The sequence below is a fragment of the Corapipo altera genome, unplaced genomic scaffold, assembly GCF_003945725.1.
Source record: "Corapipo altera isolate COAL_440 unplaced genomic scaffold, ASM394572v1 249, whole genome shotgun sequence".
Taxonomy (NCBI): Eukaryota; Metazoa; Chordata; class Aves; order Passeriformes; family Pipridae; genus Corapipo; species Corapipo altera.
Window position 1 is genome coordinate 249,860 of NW_020884982.1, and position 14,807 is coordinate 264,666.

The following is a 14,807-nucleotide window of genomic DNA, read 5'->3' on the forward strand; positions in this document are numbered from 1 at the left end:
GAGAGGTTCCTCACCTGACCTGTGGTATTGCGAGAGGGCTCTTCACTGCCCCCAAATTTGTGATGTGACACTTGATGTTCCCCACCAAGTGCAAAGACACTGTTTACTGTGGCTGCTGGGAACGATGAGAAAATGTAAATGTTTGTACACGACATCCTGCAATCTACAATAATGATAAGTAAAACAATTGTTACTTTTTTTTAAGGAAGGCTCAATAAATATTTATTCTTGGTACCAGCGTGCAAATCACTGACATGACTACACTGTGATTCCAGCTATGTTTGAGATGTCCCATTCAGAGTTCCTGCTTCCATTGAACATGTGCTTTACCTCAACGAACCTCAAACCAACAGAAGTAGCTCTTTCCCTAATACTGTTGTAAGGTAATGACTCATTTACGAGTGCTTCAATGTCCTCTGAGAAACATCAGTCATAGAATCAGAGAATATGCTGAATTGGAAGGGACCCATCAGGATCATCAAGTCCAACTCCTCTCTCTGCACAGGACAGTCGTCAAAATCCCACCAAGGGCCTGAGAGTGTTGTCCAAATGCTTCTTGAACTCAGATAGGTTTGGTGCTGTAACCACTGCCCTGGGGAGCCTGTTCCAGTACTCTGGGTGAAAAAACTTTTCCTGATACCTAATTAAATCTTCTCTGACTCAGCTTCAGGCCATTCCCTCCAACCCTGTCACTGGTCATGGGAGTGAAGAGATTGGTACTTCCCCCTCTGCTTCCCCTCATGAGGATGTCGCAGACCACAATGAGGTCTCCCCTCAGTTTCCTCTTCTTCAGGCCAAAGAGACCAAGTGCCCTCAGCTGGTCTTCATATGGCTTCCCCTCCAGACCCTTCACCATGCTTGTGTTCCTCCTTTGAGTGGTCTGTAATAGCTTAATGTCTTTTTTATATTGTGATGCCCAAAACTGCCCCCAGGTAGACATCAAGGTGAGGCCAGACTGGTGCAGAATCATAGAATCACAGGATGACCTGGGTTGGAAGGGACCTTAAAGAACATGCAGTTCCAACCCCCTGCCATGGGCAGGAACATCTTCCACTATCCCAGGTTACTCAGAGCCCCATCCAACCTGGCCTTCAACACTTCCAGAGGTGGGGCAGCCACAGTTTCTCTGGGCAACCTGTGTCAGGGCCTCCTCACTCTCCCAGGGAAGAATTCCTTCCTAATATCCAATCTAAACCTATCCTCTGTCTTTGAAGACATTGCCCCTTGTCAATAGTCTCTCTCTGTCGTCCTTGTGGGCTCCCTTCAGGTCCTGGAAGGCCTCAATTAGGGCACTCCAAAGCTTCTCTTCTCCAGGCTGAACAATCCCAACTCTCTCAGCCTTTCCTCAGCTGCACCATCCTGTATTTGGTCTTGTTAAACCCCATGAGGTTCCCAGGGACTACTTCTCAAGCTTGCTATTCAGCACAGGTCTTTTAACACAAATCCTCTACTTGTATTGCAGTAGTCAAAATATATAAAGTCAGAATAGAATGAAGACAGGAAAAAAAGGAACAGTGAAAGTAGGAGATAGGTTAAAAAAAACCCCAAACTTTCTGATTCTTGTGCCACAGAAGTGAAATGGATCATGTGTCTGTACTCTGTAAAGATATCAGAGCGTAGGAAGGTTCCAGAAAGAGTATATAATTTCTGATGGTCTCTGTTTGACGGGGTTTGTTTTAAAGCACCTACACAGCTAAAAAAATCAGCTTAAACAAGCCAAAGGCAAAGTTTCTTTGCAATACAGGCGTAACAATTGAGTAAAATATGCTGTATATGTGGAGAACAGAATTCCTAAATGTTAATTATATTTCTGCAAAAAAGGGACGGAAAAGGAGGAATTCTTTTTAACTTTCATTAGAATTTAATATCTTTGGTGGGATAAAGAATTTTGAAAGTGGGACTTTGTATTCTAATTCAGCAGTTTTTGGAAATGTGTGTGACTATAGGATGTGGTTCCTGGGATATATTTATTTAACCATTAGTATGGTCCCTGGGATATATTTGTTTTCTTGCTTCTGATACTGCTCCTTAATCACCAGAAAACGAAGTAAAGCTCCAGCCTTCCCTAGCTTTGAGCACAACTGTGCAGCTTGCCAGCATCAATGAGCTTCCAGTCTTATATTTATCAGCCTTAACTTCTGAGACTGTCTTACAGAAGTATAGTTAGAAAAAAGAGTATTTATATGTGATTCATCATTTAGTGCCTGAGGATTAATCTGCAGTTCTGATGGTTTTATTGGAAAGTGGCTGATTTGGTGGCAGGAAGTCCAAGTTCCAGTTTGGCCAAGTATTCTACATGTGCACAAGAAATCAAATTATTTACTAGTCAAATTAAGTGTCTCACTGTGCTGAATGATACATGAGGCTTGTCCTAAGAAGAGAATGAGTTGTGTTTCCTCACTGTTCTAGCTTGATAGGTTGGAGCAAATTATTTAGGATTTTCTAGAATATTATTATTATGGAATATTAACATTTGTGTGTTCTTGTCACATAAGCCATAGTTTTCATTCTGAAATTATTATGATGAAGGATGGTCAATAAAAATGCCCTTAATATTACATTTCATTTTCAGAAACATTCCACCAACTCCAAGAAATACATCTGAAGTTTGCAATGAGGTACAGAGGCTGAGCAAATGCAGGGAACCAACCCACTATATTAGTAGCACACATTTCATATCAGTTCTCCCTTTTTCTTACTGCTCGGTGAGACAACACTGCTCTGAGAAAGGTTTCTTGTCCTGATCGTGTTCCATTTTGCTTTCTGCCTTGTTTCTGTGAGGATTCTTCTTTCCTTGCAAGGACTTTTCTTTCCTTGTTTCATCATATGTCCTCTTTTGGTCTCCCATTCCTTCTCCTCCCTCAGTAATTTGGTTCAATGCATGTGCTTCTGCTGTTCAATGCCTTAACTTTCCTCACCTCATCCTTCATCCCATTTCTCATTTCTATGGTTCCCTTGTGCTCCTTCCCCTCTCCCCTCCGCAGTTTCCCTCAGGTTTGTCCAGCTTTTTAGCTTTCTTTTTTTCCCTTCCCATCCTCTGTCTCTCGTTAAAAATTTAATTGGCATGCTTTCCTCAAGCTGCCTTAGAAAGCCTTATTTTATTCCTTTTCTCTTTTCAACTTCTTTCCTGAATTGCGGTCACACCGGTTCTGCTTTCCTGACTGCAGAGTCACAGCAGCTGTGATGCAGCAAAGCATCTGAAAAGAAAATGCTAATGGGGGGTTTTATAGTGCACAGTAAAAGGCTCTGGCTAAAAAAATATTAATGTTACACCCCAGTAGTACCTCTAACCCAGACTACTGCATCTTGAGTTTCCTTCTAGAGCATGTAGCAGCAAAGCAGAATCCATAACCTCATGTGCCATCTACCTGCCTGACGTAACCAAGGCGAAGCTTAATCAGTATTTTTCTTCAGAGAGAAGCAATGAACCTGATTTCTGTGTAATGGGATCTACCCTGTGCCTAATTACAAGATCATAAAGAGAGTCCAAGGCAGTTTTATGGCGGTCTTGTCAATATATCAAGCACTGGAGAAGCGTCTCATCAGACACTTTCAAATCAAACTGGTTCTGCAAACATTTTTCCCTGAGCGTTCATTAAAATCTAGCCATGAATTTGCTCCTACCATACTAATATTCCACTCAGTTCAGCTGTCTGGGAGCATTTACACAGTTATTTATCCCAAACAACCAGTCTATACAGATTTCAGCCTTGGGTAGGTCAATATTTCCACATTCATGTTCATGGTCATCCAGCTCAGGACAAGAAACATATGTCATAGACTCAGCTACACAAAAGCAAGTTATTTCCTCTAGCAACAAGAGAAATCTGTTTAAAATAATGCAATAGAATGTAAATTATTAAAAATAATCTCCTTGGTGCTGAATATTTTTGTACAGTACAGAGAATATGACCATTTTCTGGCAGATATTCTGTAAGAAGTAAAATACAATAAAGTAAATTTTATTTTCTCTTGTAGTTTCACTCAAATTACTTATCCAGAGAGCTACTTAAAAAAAGATCTTGTTCACTCCAATGAACAACGTTGACAGAACGAAAATGAGAGTATTAGATGGACTTTCATCTGTTACTTCTCCTTCCTGATAAAAGATTCACAGATGATGAAAAAAATTTCAGTATTTTTCTTCTTTTTTTGTTTTTTTCTTTCCTTAAAATATGAGGCATTTTTTCTGGAAAAAGAAACATTTTCAGGAAAAAAAATTGAAATACATCATTCAGAAAAGGTACCATTCAGAAAATGTACCATTCATAAAATACTTTATGTAATACTAAATATTTCTAATTACCAAGGCTTAGCCCATAATAATTTCCTCGTATTTATGATTATCAAGGCTTAGCTCATGATAATTTCCTCTGTTTGGATCCCTATTAAAGGGAAGGAGTCCTAGGAGGGTCTTCTAGGACATGATTAAGCTTCCATCTGCTGCCAGCCCTATCCCACCCCAATGTCTTTTGTGCCCACAGTGATTTTAACCTGCTTTTCTCCCATTCCTTGAGTTGAGGAGGATTTGGTAGGCTGTGACAAGTGCAAAAATGAAGCCAAATCCGCAGCAACAGAGGACATCTGGGAGTCCTGGTGCCTGAACTTATGGAACATGAACCATGGGAAGGGGTTTGGGCAGGATATGCAGGAGCATCACCTTCCTTTGTGGAGTGCTCTGGGAGGCCAGGGTGCAAAAGGCACTAATGGAATTCCTGCAGGAGCAGCTTTCACTGGCTCAGTGGGAGCTGTTTGCACACAGACGCCATGGAGTGAGTTGCTGGGTGTTCATTAACTGCCTGGAAAAGGGAGGGGAAGGGGAAAGGGATGCTGATTCTATCATTCCATGATTCTGTGAAACCACTACAGGGGAAATGCTGGTTAAAAACACAGAATGCCATCCCCTGCTCTCCACCAAAGCTGGGGGAGCTGTGGCTGAGCAAGGTCCTTGTAACCTGCCTGGTGGGTTTTAAAGGATGTTTTCCCTCCCTGTAGCTGGTTGGTGCCTATGTGTGTTAGGAAACAGCAATTAAAATATCCAGTCGAGGGCTTAACCCTTGATTGTTCCTCTGTTTCGACTCCCGTTTAGTGAAAAGTCCTGTGACAAGGGCTCGGGGGGAATTGTGGGGGGCATTGTGGGGCACAGCTGAGCCCTTGCTGGACACCTCTCCCATCCTGAGGTGCAGCCTTCCTTCTGAGAGATTCGGTGGCATGCAAGGGGAGAGATCATTTGGGATGAAAAGAGCCCTTGGCCTGTCTTTCAGGCCGTCCAGCCGCTCTCTGTGTTCTTTGTCAGGGCCAAACAAGCTCCATATCATTACACTGCCATTCGCTTGCCCAGTCTCATTATTAGGTGCATTAGCTGTGGGAACTAAATCCATGACAAAAAAAAAAAGAGGGGGTGGAATTGGCACACACAAAAAAAGGCTTTCCCAGCTCAGGCTAACGACTTGTGCCTATTAACTAAAAACGATCATTAGAAAATTCCCTGCAGACTTAAAGCTTCATCAGAAACTTGTTTCACGTATGCACTTGCCCTGTTACATGAACACACAACCAGCCTTAAAGAAACACACCCTCCCACACTTGGATAGGGATTGGGAAAGGGGCTTCCAGGCAGGCACTGCACTGCCTTTAAAATGAATCTCCTTCCTCTCTCCTTCTTTCACTCATAATGCTTAAAAAGTACTGTGTGATTAGGAAATAATAAATCTAAAGGGGAAGGATATTAGAGGACAGCTGTGTCAGGCTGGGATGGTCACTGAAAAAGGAGAACAAATGGTTGCATGGGACTTTATTTCTTTTATTATAGTGTCAAATCACAGGAACAATCATGGTAGGTCAGGTCTTCATGAACTGCACAAAGACAGCTCTCCCTGAATAGCAAATTGTCCTTATGGACATTTATGTCATCTTGCCTGAAACACAGCTTTGCCATAATTGCAACAAACTACGAGGGAACAGGGAGATCCTCAGAGGTCCCCAAGGTGCTTAGGAGCTCATGGGAGTCTTTAAATGGGTGGGGAATGGAAAGACCTGCCATCTCAGATATCTGAGTTCCTATGGCTTTTGGTGGTTCTGGTGCCTTTAGCAATGGGAGAGCTGCTCCCTGGGACATATTGGTTGATTTCTCTGGGATTTTTGTGGGCCACACTTTCAGTGGTCCATAGGTCACAAAGTTCTTTCTTTCTTAGTATTTCATAATGCTGAGATTTTTTTTAGGCTGCATGATAGTCTTTCTAGGAAATAATGAATTTTCCAGTCTCTCAGTCACATGAAGATAAGCAGGACACATCTCTGGGGAAAGCACTGCAGGGGACAATATTTTCCTGATAGCAAAAACAAATGCAGAACCCTTTCCCACCCTTAAGGGACACACAGGGGCTCTCTTCTGGTCACCAAACATCAGAAACAGGTCCCTAAATCCAGCTGATTTAAAGAGGTGGTAAATAAACATGGCTTATCTATCTCTCCTGAGTCTTCACTGGTGTGATGAAGCAGCTACAGCAGAGAGTTTAATGATATCAGGAACTGCTTCCCATGGGAAGGCAATCTGGGAGCTGATGGAGACCACAAGGTTGGAGAGGGTGGTGTCTCCAACCCTCACCAACCAGGTGCTATCTGAATGCAAAATGTCATAGGACCTGAACACCAGAGAGCAGGAGGAGCCAGAAGATCCCTGATGGCCAGAAAAGTTTGGAAAAATGAGTCAGGACCCTGGCATGGATCACTGAGGTGACCTGCTCTGTAGCTCATACAAAGACTGAGGGACTGAGCTTAAAGGTGGCTCCCAAGGGAAGAGGAGAGTCTCCCAGTAAGGCTTTTCTCAGCTCTTTCCCAGCAGTCAGATACAAGGTCACCCAGCTGAGCTGGGCTGGGGCACAGCTGGGTGTTTGCACTGGGGTCTGGGAAGCAGCTGGATGGGTGCAAAGGGAACACTCTTCTGCTGCTTCCACAAATCTGCACTGGAAATGGTGGAATGGACAGAGAGCCAGCTCTGTCCTTCAACCAGCTTTGCTGCAGCTCCAGGAATAGCTTTCCCTGCCCAACACTGGTTCTTTCAGGCTGGGGCTGTAGGATGGAAGCAGCCACTCCTGCAGACACAAAGCAGAGCAAGGCTTGGCTTCCTGCTCTGGCATCCTTTCCTGGTGCTCCATTTGCCCACCCAGGCTTGGAAGGTTCTCCCTCATAAAGATGCCCCATCCATATGGCAGGCTAAGATCCTGCTCACATGTGGCTGTGCACCCAAATCTGTGGATGCCAAAACCAAACCCTCTGATCTGCTTCCCTTTGGCTCGTCCCTACCCCCTGTGGAGACCAATCACAGCATGCACCTGGAATAGATGGAAATTTAGGGAATGTGCTGTTTGACCAACAGTCTTGCATAGGTCTCACTCAACACATGTCAGCAGTTTTTGCTCTAATCCCACTTCTCCTGAGCTCTTCTGAATGATGTCCCCAATGCCAGCCCTTGAGCAAGCACAGCCTTAGCAGAAGGTTAATGTCATACTGTTCCCCCCGAGGACACTTTTCTCCCAGATAAGAGTGTCTTTGGATCTGTCAGGCTGAAAGAAGAACTCTGTGGTGCTCTGGCTTCTCCTGGAACAGATGGAAGGGGAAAAGTAGGACTCTGGTTCAACACATTAGGGGCTGGGATGTTTAAGCAACTCTTCTGTTGCTTCCTTATGATATATCAGATCACAAACTATCCATTCTTCTATCTATCATTCCATCATGGAACTATCATTCCATCCTAGCAAAGCAGCAGAGTCAGACTCCTGCTCAGACCAAGGCTAGACTTTGGGAAAACTTAATGACCAAATTTTTGAGCAAGTTCTCAAGCTCTTTTTCCTTTATTTCTTCCTTCTTTTTTCTTTTTTTTTTTTTCTTTCTTGAGGAGGATATTTTCCCATCTTATCCTGGGAAAAAGTGGATTATCAGAAGTTTAGAATCCCAAACATGTAATTTGGTTAGAAGCTTTTGTACAAAAAGGAAAATAAATGCTTCCTGAATTAAAAGAAGGGATGACCTGCTTTTGCTTTGGGAATATTAAAAACTAGCCAAGATGTAAAATATTTCATAATACAGACATTCTCAGGTGCAATGCCTTCTTTTTACTAACCTGCTACTAGCACAGATGTAATACATACAAATGTGCTAGTTGCATGTCCAAACTCTTCCTTCAGGACTTGTTTTTGACGGAGCATGAGTTACCTTTGAAGAGTCCTGCTGTCTGTCCTTGGCTGAAAGTTTTCCCTTCTCAGCTTTGCTGAGTGAGGAAAATGAAAGGTGTTCTTATTTTTGTCAAGGTTCATGAGTTCTAACATGTCCCAATGAGCAATATGGGAGTTCCTCAGAAATTTACTGTGTCAAGTTCTTTATGTGGTGGCCCAATGTATCAATTTAATGAAGTCAGAGCCAGAGGAGTGAGTTTAGGTGGGTTTACTGTAAGTGTTACAAAACACTTTGGGCATCCCTCCCTCTGAGCACTTGTTCATGCACCAGGTATTCCCACACCATGGGATACCCTTCCTGCCATATCCCTAGCAAATTAGAAGATTAAATAATTGCCTTTTTTCAGAGAAAAAGAATATTTTCTGTGTTATTCTGTATTATTAAAGACAATATTCTGTGGGAATATTTTCTTTATCTATCCCCATTCTCTTCATGTCCTGAGCTCAAGAGAGACCTGTCACGTCTTTCTGGACTGTGATTCAAAAACCATGATTTGAATTTTGTGTCCAGTAAGATTAACTGAGGTAAAAGAAATAATTTAATTGATGGACCTTCATTCAACTGACTTGTAGATGGTGATCACGTAATTTTGCTGAATTTTAGCTTCTGTTGGGAAATGCTTTTTTCAGTGGTGCCAATTTTTTCTTAGGTGTGGAATGGAATCCTTGATTCCTGACTAGCTCTAGAAGTTGTCTCATTGACCTACTTAAAATTTATTTGTGGCACTGTTGTGGTTCATACACATATCCTAATGGCCATCAGAAATATTTTGCTGCAAATATTTGAACTTCAAGCTGGTTTACTGGAAGAAATGTCATTAGAGCTAATGTTCCTGTTCCCTGAGGAATGTAAATTCTGCAGTTAGGTTTCTAAAGCAAATCACAAATGTGCATTCCATCCACTTCATGGAATTGTTCTGCACAATTTGCTTAGAATTTACCCTGCAACAGAAAAGCCTTACCATGAAAAGTTCACTGTGCTGATTGCTATGAAGACCAAGCACGAGCGAGATGAAGAAGTGAAACTCATGTGCTGGAAACAGTAAGAATTTGCTGAAAAGTGACCTCTTTTTCCCTGGAAACACAGAATCACAGAATTGTGGAATGGTCTGGGTTGGAAGGGACCTTAAAGATCATCTCATTCCAACCCCCTGCCATGGGCAGGGACACCTTCCACTAGACCAGGTTGCTCAGAGCCCCATCCAACCTGGCCTTCAACACTTCCAGGGATGGGGCAGTCACAGGTTCTCTGGGCAACCTGTGCCAGGGCCTCCCCACCCTCACAGGGAAGAATTTCTTCCTAATATCCTATCTAAACCTACTCTCTGTCAGTTTGAAGCCATTGCCCCTTGTCCTGTCACTTCAGGCCCTTGCAAATGATCTCTCCCCATCTTTCTTGTGGGCTCCCTTCAGGCACTGGAAGGCCACAGTTAGGTTCCCCCAAAGCCTTCTCTTCTCCAGGCTGGACAATCCCAACTCTCTCAGCCTTTCCTCACAGCAGAGCTGCTCCATGCCTCTGATCATCTTGGTGTCCCTCCTCTGGACTCGCTCCAACAGCTCCATGTCCTTGCTGTGCTGGGCCCCAGAGCTGGAGGCAGCACTGCAGGGGGGGTCTCCCCAGAGCGGGGCAGAGGGGCAGAATCCCCTCTTCCCCTGCTGCCCACGTTGCTTTGGGTGCAGCCGAGGGCACGAGGGGTTCTGGGCTGGGTCATGTCCTGCCTCTCGCCCACCAGCACCCCCAAATCCTTCTCCCCAGGGCTGCTCTCCAGCTGTTCATCCCCCACCATGGATTACATTAGGCAGATGGAAATCAGTCTTGATTCCCAAATGTCGGTTGCCATGGGTATTGATCAATAAATAACAGTAACAATAATTGCTGTTGTGAGTGGTGTACCTGATATAATTGCACAGGTTTTGATATTCTTTTTTCTTTTTCTATTTTTTTTTCATGATATGAGCCACTGATTTTGCCTTCAGTTCAAAACTTGATCTAATTCTAGGAATGTCTAAAAACATTCACTATATATTTTCTCCTGGGAAAAAAAATATCTCTCAACTTACTGTTAGCTCCCTGCTCCAAAAATAAAATGTACAGTACGCAACAAATCTGGTCTGACAGCATTTTCCCAGCTGGAAGGATGGAACTTTTTAATTGGTGTAAAAATAAATAGAGGTTTGATCCTGCTCTTAAATATATACTAAAAAATTAATTTTGGCCTTGCGTCCAGGGCACATAGGAACAGATCTTCCTTTCTACCAGAAACAGAAAAGGGCTCTTCATTGAGCACAATTTAAAAGTTAGGTCTAAACACATTGAAATAAATGAAAGTCCTGCTGGTGCTGTAGAGGGAGGCTCATGAAGTCCTGTGTCTCTTGACAAGTTTTCCATGCCATTTTAGTTCATAAATCATCATTTTAAATTGCTTTAAAGTTTGACATGAGAACCTCAAGTGCTGTTGAATTATGAAATAAATAGCTATCCAGCAAAAAGATGCTCTTATGAATTCAGGTTTATCTTGTGTTTTCAGATTAAAGAAAGAGATAATTTAGTTTGGGAGTTCATCTAGAACAATTGTGTGGTATTCACTTTTGTTACTTGACAGTAGAACAAAACTAAATGTAGACACCAATCTGCAAATCCAGAAACTAGAATAGGGAAGAACACATTGGTACAAAGCTATTAAAATATGATTATTTGTTCCTCAAGTCCAACGCTGGCCACCCTGAGGCTCTGAAATACTCATTCCTAGCGCACCTTAACTCTCCAGGTGCATTGCTTGGTTGAAGTTTCCTTGGCACTGAAGTTTTTACACTGGGGGACATGCAGCAAATCCCACATCCTGGAGTTTCTCACCCCAACTTGTCTCACTGCTTGAGTCCAAACCTGAAGGATCCTCAGAAAAGTTGCCGTACAGGAGAAGCCCAATGGGCTGACCTTTGTGGGACGTGTCTTCTTTTTCCTCGCAGCCAAATAATTAACTATTCATCTAGAGAAAGGAAAAGGTCTGTTTGGGAAAAAGTGGAGAAACCAGAACCATATTCCCTATCTCCTGAAAAAAGGAGCTTTGACAATCTTTCCCAGTCAGAATATGAGATAACCCAGTCATTAGGGAACTCCCTTCCTTCTGTTTCTTGGGTGCTGGCACACCTTTTATTAAAATCCTTCACTTTAAAGCAATACACCAGTCTGGGCGTGTAATATTTGTATGGAGCTTAACATGGTCCTGCCATAACACTTCTATCTCCCCCACTGAGCAAAGTTGGACCTGAAATTTCATGAGAATGAGCTTACTCATGAGATATCTGCTAATTCTGGCTTCCAGTTATGCTGTAAATAGTATGAGAACTGCCTTTCTAGCAGTTTTAGGGAATTTGGCTCCCAGCCATTGCTAGAAAAGCCCAAGCTGTGACCTAAGTAAAAAGCAAGGGGGAAAGAAAAATGCTCCAGATTTCCAGAAAGCTCTTTATTATTGCCAGAAGCTTGTCCTCTGCTCTCTGTTCTTCTACTCAGGTGAAATGGCCTCTGTTTGCAACTACCTTTGTGGGGCTGGGTACCTTGCAGAAGGATCAGTGAACTGCAATCAGGTACTTTGATGGCTTGATACAGATGTTCTGTGGAGTTTTTGAGGAATAGAAGGCTGTGCCAAGAGCTGAGTGACAAGCTCAGGACTGACTACAGCTCTTTAGCAGCAGATTCCCACAAGGGAGACTCTGGATTCCATTCCTTCTTTCTCCTCTGCCTCCTGCAAGGTGCTGGGATGGTGCCTTTTCCCTGCCTCCCAGGTCTCATTTTCACTACTGGGTCCAGAAGCCCCAGGCTCTGCCTTATAGCCAGGCTTTTGGAAGGCACTGTGTGCAAATAAAGTGTGGAAAAGAACCTGTGCTTTGGCACACAGGTAGCTTTTCTAGTTTCAAGAAACCCTCTGTGAATGTAGTCCCAGTACCCCAGAAAGCAATCCCTGCTTTCAAAACTAAAGGCAAAAGTCTTGTGCTCTACAGGCACAAACTTGAGTACTGGATTCTGTCTCATATGCAAATTATTCTTAGCCCTGGTATCAAAAATACCAATAAGTACGTATACCTAAACACTCTTTAGCTTTAATTACACTTGATGTGCTTCTGGGGGTAGGTCGAGTTATCTGAATTACTGACTGAAGAAAGTGTACTCCTAATACTAATAGTTTCTAAGGCTGAAAATATCACTCAAAAATTATTTCATGTATCAGACATGAAATACAGAATCACAGAACCATAGAATAATAGAATATCCGGAGTTGGAAGGATATTCTACCATGAGGATCATTGAGTCCAACTCTTGGCCCTGCACAGGATACCCTAACAATCCCACCATGCCCCTGAGAGTGTTGTCCAAACACTCCTTGAGCTCTGGCAGCCTTGGTGCTGTGCCCACTGCCCTGGGGAGCCTGTTCAGCGCCCAACCACCCTCTGAGGGAAGAACATTTTCCTGAGATCCAACTTAACCCTCCCCTGACGCAGCTCCAGCCATTCCCTGGGGTCCTGTCCCTGGTCCTCACAGAGCAGAGATCAGTGCCTGCCCCTCCTCTTCCCCTCACAAGGAAGCTGCAGACAGCCATGAGGTCTTCCCTCAGTCTCCTCTACTCCAGGTGAAGAGTACATTTAATACAGCCCAGTATTAAATGCATAAAATACTTTGCAGTATTAGTAGGCAAGTTATTGTGTTTTCATAATGACAAAGGTCCCTTCCAAATATTTTTCAACAGACATCAAAAGTACAATATGTGACATGAAATTGCCCAGGAAGAGATGGGTCCCTTCAGTAAGGAATTAAGTAATCAGAGAAAACAACTTATCTAGTGAATGCCTCATATTGAAAAGATGGGAAATGTCTCAATCAAGACCATGGACACAAGCCTAATTCTGCTCTTTTCTTACTCCAGTGTGATTTCGATACAGCTCATAGCTGTCTGACTATGTTATTTTTCCATAAAACAATTGACTCGTTCAGAACACAATGCAATTAGATGATTAGATATTTGCTTGTTCTCTAATTCCTATCTTTAGCAAAAACCTGCATTCATTTCCAGAAGAGTCAAAGATGCTGAATAGTTGGGTGCTGGACTCCAGTGGTGGAGGGAGGGAAGCTTGCTGCAGGCAGCTCCCCTCAGGGCTTGGGGGGCTGCTTCATGAAATTCAGGAAGTTGACTGTATTAGATGGCCAAGGATGAGTGCCAAAGGAGGACATAAAGTGTGGAAGACCAAAAGTTCAGATCTATACAGATCAGCATTAGATTCCAGAGCACAGCATTTTGAAATACTGCAGGTGAACCCTGTAACATGGTTGGTGTGGGGGATGCAACCTCAGAAGAGCTGAGCTTGGGTTTGGAGGCAAAGCTAATGTTCTCTGGCTGAGCTGTTTGATTTTTCATTTTTTGATGAGTGGTGTTGGGACTTCTTTATATCTTCCGGAGAGCCCTCCTACTCCAACAGCATCTCAGAAAAATGCTATGGAAAAGATTCCCACACAACACTGTCCCACGACTCTTGCACATGCGACTCTAGCCACAGAATCACAGAATCATGGAATAGCCCAGCTTGGAAGGGATCTTAAAGATCATCTCGTTCCAACCCCCTGCCATAGGCAGGGACACCTTTAAGTATCCCAGGTTGCTCAGAGCCCCATCCAACCTGGCCTTGGACACTTCCAGGGATGGGGCAGTCACAGCTTCTCTGGGCAACCTGTTCCAGTCCCTCACCACCCTCCCAGGGAAGAATTTCTCCCTAATAACCATTCCCCCCTGCTCTTTCACTCCAGGACCTTGGAAATAGTCTCTCTCCATCTACCTTGTAGGCTCCCTTCAGGTGTTGGAGGGTCACAATCAGATCCCTCCAAAGCCTTCTCTTCTCCAGGCTGAACAATCCCAGTGCTCTCAGCCTTTCCCTCCATCCCTCTGATCATCTTGGTGTCCCTCCTCTGGACTTGCTCCCAGGGCTTGAGGCAGCACTGCAGGGGGGTGTCCCCTGAGCACGGCAGAGGGGCAGAATCCCCTCCCTTGCCCTAGTTCCAAACTGTATCTGATTCAGAAATCATTTATTTGTTAGGGGCTTTGCCCCTGGTGGTTTGCAAATTAATTTGTTGTGCAACTGATCACTTGGATGCTGATTCTAGGATAGAACCGAAGTCAGCTGTCACTTTGTCATTTACTGTTTGTAAATGTGAATGTTGTACCCTCTTCCACCTGATGCACTACCCAAACCCCCTATTCTTTAGTGTGGTTAAATGTCTAATTAACTGTCAATAATTTCAAGGGGGTTTGGATGCCTATGCACTTCAGGAGTGACTCAGTCATCTAAAATTTGAGTGGACAGGCCATAGTACTGAAATAATTGTCTGATGGGGCTCAGAGGAGCCTCATGCAACTGTGAGGGTCTGAGTGTGCAGGGCTGTAGACTGGTTCTGTACATAGTTTATGGATAACACCTGTAGAAACCTCTGCATACAGGATACACCACCTTCAAATGATTTTCCAGTGACTTGTGTTGAGGAATGTTACGTCCTCAGTTTCCCACTGTATTTACTTTGCATGTTCTTCA